Source organism: Stegostoma tigrinum, unplaced genomic scaffold (assembly GCF_030684315.1).
Source record: "Stegostoma tigrinum isolate sSteTig4 unplaced genomic scaffold, sSteTig4.hap1 scaffold_63, whole genome shotgun sequence".
NCBI lineage: Eukaryota > Metazoa > Chordata > Chondrichthyes > Orectolobiformes > Stegostomatidae > Stegostoma > Stegostoma tigrinum.
In genome coordinates this window covers 707,319-726,180 of record NW_026728568.1, presented here as the reverse complement: position 1 = coordinate 726,180, position 18,862 = coordinate 707,319, and the positions used below count along the sequence as shown (strand labels likewise).

Sequence of the window (18,862 nt, the reverse complement as noted above, 5' to 3'; positions counted from 1 at the left end):
CCTGCACATCTTTGGACTGTGGGAGGAAACCAGAGCACCCAGCAGGAACCCGTGCAGGCTTGGGCAGAATGTACAAACTCCGCATAGAAAATCGTCCAACGGTGGGATCGAACCTGGGTCCCTGGCGCTGTGAGTCAGCAGTGCTAACCACTGAGCCACCGTGCTGCCCTTGGAGTTAGACAGAGCTTGCTTGTTCCTGGGTGGCCTCAAACTGCCAACCTCCACTTAGTGGCAAAAGTGCTGACCAACTGCACTCATCTTCACTGGTTTTTGCTTTTTATCATTGAATTCAATCCTTCAAACTCTATGATAAATATTTAAATTTCCATTGATATGTGAGGGTTGTTTTTAGTACGCAGTATTGGTTTATTATGTTTCATTGGTACAGAATGAATATTGTATGTATATGCAAATGGGCAAGTTGGTAATGATGCAGTCCACAGACCTGGAGGATAATAACACTGTCCTTCAATCGCCCACGATGCCCTCTGCAAATTGGTAGAAAACAAAAATTTCTATAAAATTCATCTCTCCTCCCGTCAGTCGATCAAAATTAATTCAGGATTTTGTACAGGCCAATAACCGTAAGATTACACGAGCCTAAACAAAACTACTGGCTCATATTAGTTCAGTAAAGTGAAAGGGCTACAATAGAGGTAGTAGGAACTGCAGATGCTGGAGAATCTGAGATAAGAAGGTGTAAAGCTGGATGAACACAGCAGGCCAAGCAGTATCATTCGGCTCTACACCTTGTTATCTCAGATTCTCCAGCGCCAATTTTCTGAAGCAGGGTCTCGTCCCGAAACATCAGCTTTCTTGCTTCTCTGATGCTGCTTGACCTGCTGTGTTCATCCAGCTCTCCACCTTGGGCAACAATAGAGTATGCTTTAAGTCACTAGGTATGTTACGTGGGTTTGTCTTCCTTAGGGTGGAGTTAGTGGAACCGAAAAAGATGTCTCCCTCACAGCGTTTGTGACAAAAGAATTGCATCGTTCCTTGGCGGCCTTTCAACAGAAGAATATTCAGAGATTTCACGAGTGGTAAGAATGTAACTTCTTTTACTTCTCTTTTTCTCACTTTTTCCAACAATTGGAAAATAGATTTTAGAAATAACATTGAGCTGATGAAGTGTGAAAAGAAGAATAATTCCAAGCAGTGGTGGGAGTTGGTCAGTGAGGTGGGAGGAGTGGATAGGTGGGAGAGAAGGCGGACAGGTCATGGAGGCGGGGATGAGGGGAGGAACTAGTCTTGGGATGAGGTTGGCGGGTGGGGAGATTTTGAGGGTGGCCAAGTCCACATTGAGGCTGTTGAGTTGGAAGCTCCCGAGGCGGAATATGAGGTGCTGCTCCTCCAGTTTCTGGGTGGTTTGGTTGTGACACTGGAAGAGGCCCAGGATGGACATGTCATTCAGGGAGTGGGAGGGGGAGTTGAAGTGATGCAATGATTTGGACATGAAAATAGAAGGTGTGGTTAGTAAGTTTCCCAATGATTGAAGGTGTAGTAGCCAGCCAAGAAGGTCACCTCAGAATACAATGGGACATTGACAAGGGCCAATAAACTGAGGAATGGCAGGTGGTGTTGAGGTTAGACAAATGTGAGGTGCTACATTTTGGAAAGGCAAATCAGGGCAGCACGCTGGAGTGCAGTTTCGTAGTTCCATCAAAGTACAGCCACCGGTAGAAAGGATATGAAGGAGACATTTGGTGTGCTCGCCTTTATCGGTCAGTGCATTGAGTATAGGAGTTGGGAGATCACTTAGCAGCCATGTAGGACGTTGGTTCGGCTGCTTTTGGAATACTGCAATCGATTTTGGTCTCCTTGCGAGAGGAAGGATGTCGGCGCAACATTGAGGGCCGAAGGGCCTGTTCTGCGCTGTATTGTTGTATGTTGTAAACTTGAAAGGGTTCAGAGAAGCTCTAAAAGGATGTTACCAGCATCGGAGGTTGGAGGTATACCGTGGGATTGAACAGGCAGCTATTTCTTGGAACTTTGGAGTTCAGGGCTGACCATATAGAAGTTTATACAATTACGAGGGACGTGGATAGAGCGAACAGCCAAGATCTTTTCCCCGGATTGCTGGAAGCCAAAACTGGAGGGAATAGGTTAAAAATGAGAGAGGGAAGATTTAAAATGGACCGGATTTTTTTCATAGTGGTGCATGTATGGAGTGAGCTGCCAGAGGAAGTGATGGAGGCTTGTACATTTAAAAGGCATGTGGATGGGTATATGAATAGGCTGGGTTGAGAGGAATATGGGCCAAATGCTGGCAAATGGGACTAAATTAATTTAGGATATCTGGTCAACATAGACAAATTGGGCCAAAGGATCTGTTTCCCGACTGTACATCTCTGTGATTCTAAGTGTCTTTTTTCTTAACCACGTGGCCCATAATTAGAAAAACGTGAATCAGGATTTGGGAATGTGACAATTCTAATTGGATCTGTTTGATGAAATTAACTCTGTAGGTAATGGTGGTTAATTTATGATTCGTCAAATTTGAGTTTATTGCAGCGTCCTATAGAATAGAGGAGACACATGTAATCAAAATTGAAAATCAAAACTTGGTAAAATTTTGCATTGGAAATACATGACCAACCATTGGAGGAGATTCATGACCATTGCATTCAAGTGAGAACAACAAATGTGATTCAGTGACTCAGTGAAACGGGATGCAGTGACTCAGTGAAATTGGATGCAGTGACTGAGTGAAATAGGATGCAGTGACTGAGTGAAGTGGGATGCAGTGACTGAGGGTCATGGGATGCAGTGACTGAGGGTAATGGGATGCAGTGACTGAGGACAATGGGATGCAGTGACTGAGGGTGATGTGATGCAGTGACTGAGTGAAATGGGATGCAGTGACTGAGGGAAATGGGATGCAGTGACTGGGAAATGGGATGCAGTGATTGATGGAAATGGGACGCAGTGACTGAGGGTAATGGGATGCAGTGACTGAGGGAAATGGGATGCAGTGACTGAGGGAAATGGGATGCAGTGACTGAGAGAAATGAGATGCCGAGACTGAGTGAACTGGGATGCAGTGACTGATGGAAATGGTATGCAGTGTCTGTTGGAAATGGGATCCTGCGACTGAAGGTAATGGGATGCAGTGACTGAGGGTAATGGGATGCAGTGACTGAGGGTAATGGGATGCAGTGACTGAGTGAAATGGGATGCAGTGACTGAGGGTAATGGGATGCAGTGACTGAGTGAAATGGGATGCAGTGACTGAGGGGAATCGGATGCAGTGAATGAGGACAATGGGATGCAGTGACTGAGGACAATCGGATGCAGTGACTGAGGGCAATGGGATGCAGTGACTGAGTGAAATGGGATTGCCGTGACTGTGGAAAGGAGATGCAGTGACTGAGGAAATGGGACACAGTGACAGATGGAAATGGGATGCCCTGACTGAGTGTAAAGTGAAGCATTGAGTGAAACGGGATGCAGTGGCTGTGTGAAATGGGATGCACTGGCTGTGTGAACTGGGATGCAGTGGCTGTGTGAACTGGGATGCAGTGACTGTGTGAATAGGGATGCAGTGACTGAGGGAAAGGAGATGCAGTGTCTGTTTGAAATGGGATGCTGTGACTCAAGTGAATGGGATGCCGTGACTGTGGGGAATGGGATGCAGTGACTGAGATAAATGGGATGCAGTGACTGAGATAAATGGGATGCAGTGACTGATGGAAATGGGATGCAGTGAATGTGGGAAATGGGATTCAGTGACTGTGGGGAATGGGATGCAGTGTCTGAGGGAAATGGAATTCAGTGACTGAGATAAATGGGATGCAGTAATTGGTGGAAATGGGATGCAGTGACTGAGGGAAATGGGATGCAGTGACTGTGTCAAATGGATGCAGTGACTGAGTGTAATGGGATGCAGTGACTGAGGGAAATGGGATGCAGTGACTGAGTAATTGGATGGAGTGACGGACGGTAATGGGATGCAGTGACTGAGGGAAACGGGACGCGGTGTCAGAGTGAAATAGGATGCAGTCAATGAGTGAAATGGCCTGCAGTGATTGAGTGAAGTGGGATGCAGTGACTGAGTTAAATGTGATGCAGAGGCTGAATGAAATGGGATGCAGTGACTGCTTGAAATGGGATGCAGTGACTGCTTGAAATGGGATGCAGTGACTGAGTGAAATGGGCTGCTGTGACTGAGTGAAATGGGCTGCTGTGACTGAGCGTAATGGGATCCAGTGACTGAGGGAAATGAGATGCAGTGTCTGTTTGAAATGGGATCCTGCGACTGAAGTTAATGGGATGCAGTGACTGAGTGAAATGGGATGCAGTGACTGAGTGAAATGGGATGCAGTGACTGAGTGAAGTGGGATGCAGTGACTGAGGGTAATGGGATGCAGTGACTGAGGACAATGGGATGCATTGACTGAGGGTAATGTGATGCAGTGACTGAGTGAAATGGGATGCAGTGACTGAGTGAAGTGGGATGCAGTGACTGAGGGTAATGGGATGCAGTGACTGAGGGTAATGTGATGCAGTGACTGAGGGAAATGGAATTCAGTGACTGAGATAAATGGGATGCAGTAATTGGTGGAAATGGGATGCAGTGACTGAGGGAAATGGGATGCAGTGACTGTGTCAAATGGATGCAGTGACTGAGTGTAATGGGATGCAGTGACTGAGGGAAATGGGATGCAGTGACTGACAGTAATTGGATGGAGTGACGGACGGTAATGGGATGCAGTGACTGAGGGAAACGGGACGCGGTGTCAGAGTGAAATAGGATGCAGTCAATGAGTGAAATGGCCTGCAGTGATTGAGTGAAGTGGGATGCAGTGACTGAGTTAAATGTGATGCAGAGGCTGAATGAAATGGGATGCAGTGACTGCTTGAAATGGGATGCAGTGACTGAGGGTAATGGGATGAGGTGACTGAGGGTAATGTGATGCAGTGACTGAGGGAAATGGGATGCAGTGACTGTGGGGAATGGGATGCAGTGACTGTGGGGAATGGGATGCAGTGATTGAGATAAATGGGATGCAGTGACTGATGGAAATGGGATTCAGTGACTGTGGGGAATGGGAAGCAGTGTCTGAGGGAAATGGAATTCAGTGACTGAGATAAATGGGATGCAGTGAATGAGGGAACTGGGATTCAGTGACTGAGATGAATGGGACGCAGTGACTGATGGAAATGGGATGCAGTGACTGAGGGTAATGGGTTGCAGTCACTGAGTGAAATGGGATGCTGTGACACTGTGGAATGGGATGCAGTGACTCAGTGGAATGTGAAGCATTGACTGAGGGAAAGGAGATGCAGTGAATGTGGGAAATAGGATGCTCTGTCTGAGGGTAATGTGATGCAGTGACTGAGGTTAACGCGATGCAGTGACTGTGGTTAATGGGATGCAATGACTGAGGGAAATGGGATGCAGTGACTGATGGAAATCAGATGCACTGTCTGAGGGAAATGGGATGCAGTGTCTGAGGAAAATGGGATGCTGTGACTGAGCGTACTGGGATGCAGTGACTGAGGGTAATGGGATGTAGTGACTGATGGTAATGGGATGCAGTGACTGAGGTGAAATGGGCTGCAGACACTGAGTGAAATGACATGCAGTGATTGAGGAACGGAGATGCAGTGACTGTGGGAAATGGGATGCAGTGACTGATGGAAATGGGATGCAGTGACTGAGGACCATTGGATGCAGTGACTGAGTGAACTGTGATTCAGTCACTGAGTGAACTATGATTCAGTCACTGAGTGAACTGTGATGCAGTGGCTGAGTGGAATGGGATGCAGTGACTGGGAAATGGGATGCAGTGATTGATGGAAATGGGACGCAGTGACTGAGGGAAATGGGATGCAGTGACTGAGGGAAATGGGATGCAGTGACTGAGGGAAATGGGATGCAGTGACTGAGAGAAATGAGATGCCGAGACTGAGTGAACTGGGATGCAGTGACTGATGGAAATGGTATGCAGTGTCTGTTGGAAATGGGATCCTGCGACTGAAGGTAATGGGATGCAGTGACTGAGGGTAATGGGATGCAGTGACTGATGGTAATGGGATGCAGTGACTGAGGTGAAATGGGCTGCAGACACTGAGTGAAATGACATGCAGTGATTGAGGAATGGAGATGCAGTGACTGTGGGAAATGGGATGCAGTGACTGATGGAAATGGGATGCAGTGACTGAGGACCATTGGATGCAGTGACTGAGTGAACTGTGATTCAGTCACTGAGTGAACTATGATTCAGTCACTGAGTGAACTGTGATGCAGTGGCTGAGTGGAATGGGATGCAGTGACTGGGAAATGGGATGCAGTGATTGATGGAAATGGGACGCAGTGACTGAGGGAAATGGGATGCAGTGACTGAGGGAAATGGGATGCAGTGACTGAGGGAAATGGGATGCAGTGACTGAGAGAAATGAGATGCCGAGACTGAGTGAACTGGGATGCAGTGACTGATGGAAATGGTATGCAGTGTCTGTTGGAAATGGGATCCTGCGACTGAAGGTAATGGGATGCAGTGACTGAGGGTAATGGGATGCAGTGACTGATGGTAATGGGATGCAGTGACTGAGGTGAAATGGGCTGCAGACACTGAGTGAAATGACATGCAGTGATTGAGGAACGGAGATGCAGTGACTGTGGGAAATGGGATGCAGTGACTGATGGAAATGGGATGCAGTGACTGAGGACCATTGGATGCACTGACTGAGTGAACTGTGATTCAGTCACTGAGTGAACTATGATTCAGTCACTGAGTGAACTGTGATGCAGTGGCTGAGTGGAATGGGATGCAGTGACTGGGAAATGGGATGCAGTGATTGATGGAAATGGGACGCAGTGACTGAGGGAAATGGGATGCAGTGACTGAGGGAAATGGGATGCAGTGACTGAGGGAAATGGGATGCAGTGACTGAGAGAAATGAGATGCCGAGACTGAGTGAACTGGGATGCAGTGACTGATGGAAATGGTATGCAGTGTCTGTTGGAAATGGGATCCTGCGACTGAAGGTAATGGGATGCAGTGACTGAGGGTAATGGGATGCAGTGACTGAGGGTAATGGGATGCAGTGACTGAGTGAAATGGGATGCAGTGACTGAGGGTAATGGGATGCAGTGACTGAGTGAAATGGGATGCAGTGACTGAGGGGAATCGGATGCAGTGAATGAGGACAATGGGATGCAGTGACTGAGGACAATCGGATGCAGTGACTGAGGGCAATGGGATGCAGTGACTGAGTGAAATGGGATTGCCGTGACTGTGGAAAGGAGATGCAGTGACTGAGGAAATGGGACGCAGTGACAGATGGAAATGGGATGCCCTGACTGAGTGTAAAGTGAAGCATTGAGTGAAACGGGATGCAGTGGCTGTGTGAAATGGGATGCACTGGCTGTGTGAACTGGGATGCAGTGGCTGTGTGAACTGGGATGCAGTGACTGTGTGAATAGGGATGCAGTGACTGAGGGAAAGGAGATGCAGTGTCTGTTTGAAATGGGATGCTGTGACTCAAGTGAATGGGATGCCGTGACTGTGGGGAATGGGATGCAGTGACTGAGATAAATGGGATGCAGTGACTGAGATAAATGGGATGCAGTGACTGATGGAAATGGGATGCAGTGAATGTGGGAAATGGGATTCAGTGACTGTGGGGAATGGGATGCAGTGTCTGAGGGAAATGGGATGCAGTAATTGGTGGAAATGGGATGCAGTGACTGAGGGAAATGGGATGCAGTGACTGTGTCAAATGGATGCAGTGACTGAGTGTAATGGGATGCAGTGACTGATCAAAATGGGATGCAGTGACTGACAGTAATTGGATGGAGTGACGGACGGTAATGGGATGCAGTGACTGAGGGAAACGGGACGCGGTGTCAGAGTGAAATAGGATGCAGTCAATGAGTGAAATGGCCTGCAGTGATTGAGTGAAGTGGGATGCAGTGACTGAGTTAAATGTGATGCAGAGGCTGAATGAAATGGGATGCAGTGACTGCTTGAAATGGGATGCAGTGACTGAGTGAAATGGGCTGCTGTGACTGAGTGAAATGGGCTGCTGTGACTGAGCGTAATGGGATCCAGTGACTGAGGGAAATGAGATGCAGTGTCTGTTTGAAATGGGATCCTGCGACTGAAGTTAATGGGATGCAGTGACTGAGTGAAATGGGATGCAGTGACTGAGTGAAGTGGGATGCAGTGACTGAGGGTAATGGGATGCAGTGACTGAGGACAATGGGATGCATTGACTGAGGGTAATGTGATGCAGTGACTGAGTGAAATGGGATGCAGTGACTGAGTGAAGTGGGATGCAGTGACTGAGGGTAATGGGATGCAGTGACTGAGGGTAATGTGATGCAGTGACTGAGGGAAATGGGATGCAGTGACTGTGGGGAATGGGATGCAGTGACTGTGGGGAATGGGATGCAGTGATTGAGATAAATGGGATGCAGTGACTGATGGAAATGGGATTCAGTGACTGTGGGGAATGGGAAGCAGTGTCTGAGGGAAATGGAATTCAGTGACTGAGATAAATGGGATGCAGTGAATGAGGGAACTGGGATTCAGTGACTGAGATGAATGGGACGCAGTGACTGATGGAAATGGGATGCAGTGACTGAGGGTAATGGGTTGCAGTCACTGAGTGAAATGGGATGCTGTGACACTGTGGAATGGGATGCAGTGACTCAGTGGAATGTGAAGCATTGACTGAGGGAAAGGAGATGCAGTGAATGTGGGAAATAGGATGCTCTGTCTGAGGGTAATGTGATGCAGTGACTGAGGTTAACGCGATGCAGTGACTGTGGTTAATGGGATGCAATGACTGAGGGAAATGGGATGCAGTGACTGATGGAAATCAGATGCACTGTCTGAGGGAAATGGGATGCAGTGTCTGAGGAAAATGGGATGCTGTGACTGAGCGTACTGGGATGCAGTGACTGAGGGTAATGGGATGTAGTGACTGATGGTAATGGGATGCAGTGACTGAGGTGAAATGGGCTGCAGACACTGAGTGAAATGACATGCAGTGATTGAGGAACGGAGATGCAGTGACTGTGGGAAATGGGATGCAGTGACTGATGGAAATGGGATGCAGTGACTGAGGACCATTGGATGCAGTGACTGAGTGAACTGTGATTCAGTCACTGAGTGAACTATGATTCAGTCACTGAGTGAACTGTGATGCAGTGGCTGAGTGGAATGGGATGCAGTGACTGGGAAATGGGATGCAGTGATTGATGGAAATGGGACGCAGTGACTGAGGGAAATGGGATGCAGTGACTGAGGGAAATGGGATGCAGTGACTGAGAGAAATGAGATGCCGAGACTGAGTGAACTGGGATGCAGTGACTGATGGAAATGGTATGCAGTGTCTGTTGGAAATGGGATCCTGCGACTGAAGGTAATGGGATGCAGTGACTGAGGGTAATGGGATGCAGTGACTGAGGGTAATGGGATGCAGTGACTGAGGTGAAATGGGCTGCAGACACTGAGTGAAATGACATGCAGTGATTGAGGAACGGAGATGCAGTGACTGTGGGAAATGGGATGCAGTGACTGATGGAAATGGGATGCAGTGACTGAGGACCATTGGATGCAGTGACTGAGTGAACTGTGATTCAGTCACTGAGTGAACTATGATTCAGTCACTGAGTGAACTGTGATGCAGTGGCTGAGTGGAATGGGATGCAGTGACTGGGAAATGGGATGCAGTGATTGATGGAAATGGGACGCAGTGACTGAGGGAAATGGGATGCAGTGACTGAGGGAAATGGGATGCAGTGACTGAGGGAAATGGGATGCAGTGACTGAGGGAAATGAGATGCCGAGACTGAGAGAAATGAGATGCCAAGACTGAGTGAACTGGGATGCAGTGACTGATGGAAATGGTATGCAGTGTCTGTTGGAAATGGGATGCAGTGACTGAAGGTAATGGGATGCAGTGACTGAGGGTAATGGGATGCAGTGACTGAGGGTAATGGGATGCAGTGACTGAGTGAAATGGGATGCAGTGACTGAGTGAAATGGGATGCAGTGACTGAGGGGAATCGGATGCAGTGAATGAGGACAATGGGATGCAGTGACTGAGGACAATCGGATGCAGTGACTGAGGACAATCGGATGCAGTGACTGAGGGCAATGGGATGCAGTGACTGAGTGAAATGGGATTGCCGTGACTGTGGAAAGGAGATGCAGTGACTGAGGAAATGGGACGCAGTGACAGATGGAAATGGGATGCCCTGACTGAGTGTAAAGTGAAGCATTGAGTGAAACGGGATGCAGTGGCTGTGTGAAATGGGATGCACTGGCTGTGTGAACTGGGATGCAGTGGCTGTGTGAACTGGGATGCAGTGGCTGTGTGAACTGGGCTGCAGTGGCTGTGTGAACTGGGATGCAGTGGCTGTGTGAACTGGGATGCAGTGACTGTGTGAACTGGGATGCAGTGACTGTGTGAATAGGGATGCAGTGACTGAGTGAAATGACATGCAGTGACTGTGGGACATGGGATGCATTGACTAAGGGACATGGGATGCAGTGACTGAGGGAAATGGGATGCAGTGACTGAGTGAAATGGGATGCAGTGACTGAGGGACGTGGGATGCAGTGAATGAGGGACATGGGATGCACTGACTGAGGGAAATGGGATGCAGTGACTGAGCGTAATGGGATGCAGTGACTGAGGGACGTGGGATGCAGTGAATGAGGGACGTGAGATGCAGTGACTGAGGGACATGGGATGCAGTGACTGAGGGAAATGTGATGCAGTGACTGAGGGAAATGAGATGCCGAGACTGAGTGAACTGGGATGCACTGAGTGAAGGAAATGGTATGCAGTTTCTGTTGGAAATGGGATCCTGCGACTGAAGGTAATGGGATGCAGTGACTGAGGGTAATGGGATGCAGTGACTGAGTGAAATGGGATGCAGTGACTGAGTGAAATGGGATGCAGTAACTGAGGGTAATGGGATGCAGTGACTGAGTGAAATGAGATGCTGTGACTGAGGGAAAAGGGATTCAGTATTTTTGGGAAGTAGGATGCAATCACTGAGTGAAATGCAATGCAGAGACTGAGGGAAAGGAGATGCTGTGACTGTGGGAAATGGGATGCAGTGAGTGTGGGAAATTGAAAGCAGCGTCTGTGAGATACGGAGAACAGTGAGTGATGAAAATGGGATGCAGTGACTGTGGTGAAGGAGATGCAGTGACTGAGTGAAATGGGATGCAGTGACTGACTGAAATGGGATGCAGTGACTACGTGAAATGGGATGCAGTGACTGATGGAAATTGGATGCAGTGACAGAGTGACATGAGCTGCAGTGTCTGAAGGAAATGTGATGCAGTGCCTGAGGGAAATGGGATGCAGTGACTGAGGGAAATGGGATGCAGTGAGTGTGGGAAATTGAATTCATCGTCTGTTGGATACGGGAAACAGTGACTGATGGAAATGTGATGCAGTGACTGCTTGAAATGGGATGCATCAGTGAGTGCAATGGGATGCAGTGACTGGGTGAAATGGGATGCAGTGACTGATGGAAATTGGATGCAGTGACAGAGTGACATGAGCTGCAGTGTCTGAAGGAAATGTGATGCAGTGACTGAGGGAAATGGGATGCAGTGACTGACGGAAATGGGATGCAGTGACTGAGAGACATGGGATGCAGTGACACACGGACATGGGATGCAATGACGCACGGACATGGGATTCAGTGACTGAGGGAATTGGGATGCAGTGACTGAGGGAAATGGGATGCACTGACTGAGTGAAATGTGATTCAGTCACTGAGTGAAATGGGATGCAGTGACTGAGGGACATGGGAAGCAGTGACTGAGGGAAATGGGATGCAATCACTGAGTGAAATGCGATGCAGAGACTGAGGGAAAGGAGATGCTGCCACGATGGGAAATGGGATGCAGTGAGTGTGGGAAATTGAATGCAGCGTCTGTGAGATACTGGGAACAGTGAGAGATGAAAATGGGATGCAGTGACTATGGTGAAGGAGATGCAGTGACTGAGTGAAATGTGATGCAGTGACTGAGTGAAATGGGATGCAGTGACTGAGTGAAATGGGATGCAGTGACTGAGGGAAATGGGTTGCAGTGACTGTGTGAAATGACATGCAGTGACTAAGTGAAATGGTAAGCACTGACTGAGTGAAATGCGATGCAGTGACTGAGTGAAATGAGATGCCTTGTTTGATGGAAATATGATGCAGTAACTGACGGAAATGAGATGCATTGACTGAGTGAAATGCGATGCACTGACTGATGGAAATTGGATGCAGTGACAGAGCGACATGAGCTGCAGTGACGAAGTGAAATGAGAAGCATAGAATGCACTGTCTGTGAGATACGAAATCAATGACTGATGGAAATGGGATGCACTGACTGTGGTGAAGGGGATGCAGCGACTGAGTGAAATGGGATGCACTGACTGACTGAAATGTGATGCAGTGACTGTGTGAAATGGGATGCAGTGACTGTGTGAAATGGGATGCAGTGACTGCGTGAAATGGGATGCAGTGACAGAGTGAACTCTGATGCAGTGACAGAGTGAAAGTGGATGCAGTGACAGAGTGAAATGGGATGCAGTGACTGAGTGAAATGGGATGCAGTGACTGAGTGAAAAGGGATGCAGTGACAGAGTGAAATGGGATGCAGTGACTGAGGGAAAAGGGATGCAGTGACTGCGTGAAATGCGACGCAGTGACTCAGTGAAACGTGATTCCGTCACTGAGTGAAATGTGATTCCGTCACTGAGTGAAATATGATGCACTCACTGAGTGTACTGTGATTCAGTCACTGAGTGAACTGTGATGCAGTCACTGAGTGAAATAGGATGAAGTGGCTGAGTGAAATGGGATGCAGTGACTGAGTGAAATGAGATGCAGTGACTGAGTGAAATGAGATGCAGTGACTGAGTGAAATGGGAAGCAGTGACTGAGGGACATGGGATGCAGTGACTGAGGGACATGGGATGCAGTGACACACGGACATGGGATGCAGTGACACACGGACATGGGATGCAGTGACTGAGGGAAATGGGATGCAGTGACTGAGGGAAATGGGATGCAATCACTGAGTGAATTGCGATGCAGAGACTGAGGGAAAGGAGATGCTGTGACGATGGGAAATGGGATGCAGTGAGTGTGGGAAATTGAATGCAGCGTCTGTGAGATAAGGGAAACAGTGACTGATGGAAATGGGATGCAGTGACTATGGTGAAGGAGATGCAGTGATTGAGTGAAATGGGATGCAGTGACTGAGTAAAATACGATTCAGTGACTGCGTGAAATGGGATGCAGTGACTGTGGTGAAGGAGATGCAGTGACTGAAGGAAATGGGATACAGTGACTGAGTGAAATGGGATGCAGTGATTGAGTGAAATGGGATGCAGTGACTGAGTGAAATGGGATGCAGTGACTGAGGGACATAGGAAGCAGTGACTGAGGGACATGGGATGCAGTGACTGACGGAAATGGGATGCAGTGACTGAGGGACATGGGACGCAGTGACTGAGTGAAATGAGATGCACTGTCTGATGGAAATGCGATGCAGTGACAGAGTGACATGAGCTGCAGTGACAGAGGTACTGGGAAGGAGTTTCTGAGTTAATAGGGAATCAGTGCCTGAGCGGGCATGGGGTGCAGTGACTGAGGGAAATGGGATACAGTGCCTGACCGAAAAGGGACGCAGTGACTGAGTGACATGGGATGCAGTGACTGAGTGACATGGGATGCAGTGACTGAGGGACATGGGATGCAGTGACGCACGGACATGGGATGCAGTGACACACGGACATGGGATGCAGTGACACACGGACATGGGATGCAGTGACTGAGGGAATTGGGATGCAGTGACTGCGTGAAATGCGATGCAGTCACTGAGTGCAATGTGATGCAGTGACTGAGTGAAATGTGATGCAGTGACTGCTTGAAATGGGATGCATCAGTGAGTGCAATGGGATGCAGTGACTGGGTGAAATGGGATGCAGTGACTGATGGAAATTGGATGCAGTGACTGAGGGAAATGGGATGCAGTGACTGAGGGAAATGGGATGCAGTCAGTGTGGGAAATTGAATTCATCGTCTGTGAGATACGGGAAACACTGACTGATGGAAATGTGATGCAGTGACTGCTTGAAATGGGATGCATCAGTGAGTGCAATGGGATGCAGTGACTGATGGAAATGTGATGCAGTGACTGCTTGAAATGGGATGCATCAGTGAGTGCAATGGGATGCAGTGACTGAGGGAAATGGCAGGCAGTGACTGACGGAAATGGGATGCAGTGACTGAGGGAAATGGGATGCAGTGACTGAGGGAAATGGGATGCAATCACTGAGTGAATTGCGATGCAGAGACTGAGGGAAAGGAGATGCTGTGACGATGGGAAATGGGATGCAGTGAGTGTGGGAAATTGAATGCAGCGTCTGTGAGATCAGGGAAACAGTGACTGATGGAAACGGGATGCAGTGACTTTGGTGAAGGAGATGCAGTGATTGAGTGAAATGGGATGCAGTGACTGAGTAAAATACGATTCAGTGACTGCGTGAAATGGGATGCAGTGACTGTGGTGAAGGAGATGCAGTGACTGAAGGAAATGGGTTACAGTGACTGAGTGAAATGGGATGCAATGATTGAGTGAAATGGGATGCAGTGACTGAGTGAAATGGGAAGCAGTGACTGAGGGACATGGGAAGCAGTGACTGAGGGACATGGGATGCAGTGACTGAGGGAAATGGGATGCCGTGACTGAGGGAAATGGGATGCGGTGACTGAGCGAAATGAGATGCACTGTCTGATGGAAATGCGATGCAGTGACAGAGTGACATGAGCTGCAGTGACAGAGGTACTGGGAAGGAGTGACTGAGTTAATAGGGAATCAGTGCCCGAGCGGGCTTTGGGTGCAGTGACTGAGGGAAATGGGATACAGTGCCTGACCGAAAAGGGCCGCACTGACTGAGTGAAATGGGATGCAGTGACTGAGGGACATGGGATGCAGTGACTGAGGGACATGAGATGCCGTGACTGAAGGACATGAGATGCAGTGACTGAGAGACATGGGATGCATTGACACACGGACATGGGATGCAGTGACGCACGGACATGGGATTCAGTGACTGAGGGAATTGGGATGCAGTGACTGAGGGAAATGGGATGCACTGACTGAGTGAAATGTGATTCAGTCACTGAGTGAAATGGGATGCAGTGACTGAGGGACATGGGAAGCAGTGACTGAGGGAAATGGGATGCAATCACTGAGTGAAATGCGATGCAGAGACTGAGGGAAAGGAGATGCTGCCACGATGGGAAATGGGATGCAGTGAGTGTGGGAAATTGAATGCAGCGTCTGTGAGATACTGGGAACAGTGAGAGATGAAAATGGGATGCAGTGACTATGGTGAAGGAGATGCAGTGACTGAGTGAAATGGGATGCAGTGATTGAGTGAAATGGGATGCGGTGACTGAGGGACATGGGAAGCAGTGACTGAGGGACATGGGAAGCAGTGACTGAGGGACATGGGATGCAGTGACACACGGACATGGGATGCAGTGACGCACGGACATGGGATTCAGTGACTGAGGGAATTGGGATGTAGTGACTGAGGGAAATGGGATGCACTGACTGAGGGACATGGGATGCAGTGACTGAGGGAAATGGGATGCACTGACTGAGTGAAATGTGATTCAGTCACTGAGTGAAATGGGATGCAGTGACTGAGGGACATGGGACGCAGTGACTGAGTGAAATGAGATGCACTGTCTGATGGAAATGCGATGCAGTGACAGAGTGACATGAGCTGCAGTGACAGAGGTACTGGGAAGGAGTTTCTGAGTTAATAGGGAATCAGTGCCCGAGCGGGCATGGGGTGCAGTGACTGAGGGAAATGGGATACAGTGCCTGACCGAAAAGGGACGCAGTGACTGAGTGACATGGGATGCAGTGACTGAGGGACATGGGATGCAGTGACTGAGGGACATGGCATGCAGTGACTGAGGGACATGCGATGCAGTGACACACGGACATGGGATGCAGTGACACACGGACATGGGATGCAGTGACTGATGGAATTGGGATGCAGTGACTGAGTGAAATGGGATGCAGTGACTGAGTGAAATGCGATGCAGTTACTGAGTGCAATGTAATGCAGTGACTGAGTGAAATGTGATGCAGTCACTGAGGGACATGGGATGCAGTGACTGTGGGACATGGGATGCAGTGACACATGGACATGGGATGCAGTGACACATGGACATGGGATGCAGTGACTGAGGAAATTGGGATGCATTGACTGCGTGAAATGCGATGCAGTCACTGAGTGCAATGTGATGCAGTGACTGAGTGAAATGGGATGCATCAGTGAGTGCAATCGGATGCAGTGACTGGGTGATATGGGATGCAGTGACTGCGTGAAATGCGATGCAGTCACTGAGTGCAATGTGATGCAGTGACTGAGTGAAATGGGATGCATCAGTGAGTGCAATCGGATGCAGTGACTGGGTGAAATGGGATGCAGTGACTGATGGAAATTGGATGCAGTGACAGAGTGACATGAGCTGCAGTGTCTGAAGGAAATGTGATGCAGTGACTGAGGGAAATGGGATGCAGTGACTGAGGGACATGGGATGCAGTGACTGAGGGACGTGAGATGCAGTGACTGAGAGACATGGGATGCAGTGACACACGGACATGGGATGCAGTGACACACGGACATGGGATGCAATGACTGATGGAATTGGGATGCAGTGACTGCGTGAAATGGGATGCAGTGACTGAGTGAAATGTGATGCAGTGACTGAGTGCAATGTGATGCAGTGACTGAGTGCAATGTGATGCAGTGACTGAGTGAAATGTGATGCAGTCACTGAGGGACATGGGATGCAGTGACTGAGGGACATGGGATGCACTGACACACGGACATGGGATGCAGTGACACATGGACATGGGATGCAGTGACTGAGGGAATTGGGATGCAGTGACTGCGTGAAATGCGATGCAGTCACTGAGTGCAATGTGATGCAGTGACTGAGTGAAATGGGATGCATCAGTGAGTGCAATGGGATGCAGTGACTGGGTGAAATGGGATGCAGTGACTGATGGAAATTGGATGCAGTGACAGAGTGACATGAGCTGCAGTGTCTGAAGGAAATGTGATGCAGTGACTGAGGGAAATGGGATGCAGTGACTGAGGGACATGGGATGCAGTGACTGAGGGACATGAGATGCAGTGACTGAGAGACATGGGATGCAGTGACACACGGACATGGGATGCAATGACTGATGGAATTGGGATGCAGTGACTGCGTGAAATGGGATGCAGTGACTGAGTGAAATGCGATGCAGTCACTGAGTGCAATGTGATGCAGTGACTGAGTGCAATGTGATGCAGTGACTGAGTGCAATGTGATGCAGTGACTGAGTGAAATGTGATGCAGTGACTGAGGGACATGGGATGCAGTGACTGAGGGACATGGGATGCAGTGACACACGGACATGGGATGCAGTGACTGAGGGAATTGGGATGCAGTGACTGCGTGAAATGCGATGCAGTCACTGAGTGCAATGTGATGCAGTGACTGAGTGAAATGTGATGCAGTGACTGTGTGAAATGGGATGCAGTGGCTGAGTGAAATGGGATGCAGTGGCTGAGTGAAATGGGATGCAGTGGCTGAGTGAAATGGGATGCATTGACTGATGGAAATGAGATGCAGTAACTGAGGGAAATGGAATGCTGTGACTGAGGGTAATGGGATGCACCGTCTCAGTTCAATGAGATTCACTGTCTCAGTTAAATGGGATGAAGTGACTGAGTTAAATGCGATGCTCTGACTGAGGGAAATGGGATGCTGTGACTGATGGAAAGGAGACGCAGTGACTGTGGGAAATGGGTTGCAGTGACTGTGGGAAATGGGTTGCAGTGACTGTGGGAAATGGGAGGCAGTGATTGAGTGAAATGGGATGCAGTCACTGAGTGAAATGTGATGCAGTCACTGAGTGAAATGGGATGCTGTGACTCAGGGTAATGTGATGCAGTGACTGAGTGAAATGGGAAGCAGTGACTGAGTGAAATGGGATGCAGTGACTGAGTGAAATGGGATGCAGTGACTGAGTGAATGGGATGCAGTGACTGATGGTAATGGGATGCAGTGACTGAGGGAAATGGGATGTCGCGACTGATAGAAATGGGATGCAGTGACTGAGGGAAATGGTACGCATTGAGTGAGTGAAATGGGACGGAGTGACTGCATGAACTGGGAGGCAGTGACTGAGTGAAATGGGGTGCTGAGACTGAGTGAAATGTGATGCAGTTTCTGTCGGAAATGTGACGCAGATACTGAGGGAAATAGGATGCAGTGTCTGAGGAAAAGGAGATGCAGTGACTGTGTGAAATGGGTGCAGTCACTGTGCGAAATGGGTGCAGTCACTGTGTGAAATGGGTGCAGTCACTGTGTGAAATGGGATGCAGTGACTGAGTGAAATGGGATGCAGTGACGGATGGTAATGGGATGCAGTGACTGACAGAAATGTGATGCAGTGACTGACAGAAATGTGATGCAGTGACAGTGGGGAAATGCTATGCAGTGACTGAGGGAAATGAGATGCAGTGACTGACTGAAATGGTAGGGAGTGACTGACTGAAATGGTAGGGAGTGACTGACTTAAATGGTAGGGAATGACTGACTGAAATGGTAGGGAGTGACTGACTGAAATGCGAGGGAGTGACTGAGTGAAATGCGAGGGAGTGACTGAGTGAAGTCGGAGGAAGTGACTAGGTGAAATGGGATGCAGTCCCTGAGTGAAATGGGATGCAGTCCCTGAGTGAAATGGGATGCTGTGACTGATGGAAATGGGATGCTGTGACTGAGGGTAATGTGATGCAGTGACTG

The 18,862-nt window shown here is 48.8% G+C and overlaps 1 long non-coding RNA gene across 2 annotated transcripts in view; it reads left to right on the top strand.

Annotated features, from left to right (window-relative positions):
• The first annotated feature begins 883 nt into the window (after nucleotides 1-883).
• Nucleotides 884-18,862, top strand: part of LOC132209046 (uncharacterized) — a 33,978-nt gene continuing 15,999 nt past the window's right edge. For both annotated transcript variants that reach the window (XR_009445143.1, XR_009445142.1), the window contains exon 1: nucleotides 884-1,040. This is a non-coding gene — a long non-coding RNA (uncharacterized LOC132209046). The remainder of the gene's footprint in view (nucleotides 1,041-18,862) is intronic.